The sequence below is a fragment of the Hydra vulgaris genome, chromosome 13 (genome assembly GCF_038396675.1).
Source record: "Hydra vulgaris chromosome 13, alternate assembly HydraT2T_AEP".
Lineage (NCBI taxonomy): Eukaryota > Metazoa > Cnidaria > Hydrozoa > Anthoathecata > Hydridae > Hydra > Hydra vulgaris.
This window is the reverse complement of record NC_088932.1, coordinates 7,638,706-7,640,000: the sequence shown is the minus strand read 5'-3', so window position 1 is coordinate 7,640,000 and position 1,295 is coordinate 7,638,706.

Here is a 1,295-nt window from a genome sequence, read left to right as displayed (position 1 = left end):
AAAATGATTTGTTAGACGAGATCTTGGTAAATAAGTGAAAGATGCCTTAGACAGAAAACTGAAGATTTTTGTTCGAACTTTAGAGAATAAATTTATAACAAATACTTCCACTATACAAAGAGTAATTGTTGCTATAAATTACATAAAAAGGAAAAAGTTCATCGTCGTAAAGAATAGCAAGAAAATGTCCCAATTCATTGTTCAAAGCTGCTCTATAAAAAATTATGTGTCAAAAAATCTTGTTTGATTATTGACGATGAAACTTATTGTGCTGCATATTGCCGATCTATTCCAGGACACCAATATTATTCAGAAATTAATTGCAAGAAACTGAATTCCAATTATAAATGCATTGAAATGCAAAAATTCGCTGAAAAATTCTTAGTTTGGCAAGCAACTTGTGAATGTGGTAAAAGAAGCTCTTGTTTTGTGACAACTGGAAAAATTAACACCAGAATAGAGATAAAAGAATGCCGCAAGACATGTGTTTTACCGTTTTTAGAACACACACAGGTAACCCGTTATTTTGTACCCATTTCGCTTTATGTAACTACGCTGGGACAACTATAAACTGACTTAGAGAACATTAAGTAGATTTTGTTGAATAACACTGCAATCCACCAAATTGCCTGAACTACGTCCTATCGAAAAATATTGGGCTCTTGTCAAAAGAAAACTAAGGTTCAATGTAAAAGAAACCAAAAACATTAAAGACTTCATAAATAAAAAATTGATTAGGACTACCAAGAAAGTCCACCCGAAGACTGTGAAAAAGCTGATGTCGAGTCTAAATATATATATATATATATATATATATATATATATATATATATATATATATATATATATATATATATATATATATATATATATATAAATGTGCATATATATATATATATATATATATATATATATATATATATATATATATATATATATATATGGATAATAAACATATACAAGTATATATATATATATATATATATATATATATATATATATATATATATATATATATATATATATATATATATATATATATATATATATCGATAAATAAATATATATACATATATATATATATATATATATATATATATATATATATATATATATATATATATATATATATATATACATATATATATGTATATACATATATAAATATATATGCATACATATATATATATATATATATATATATATATATATATATATATATATATATATATATATATATATATATATATATATATATAAATGAGTGTGTGTATGTGTGTGTGTGTGTGTGTGTG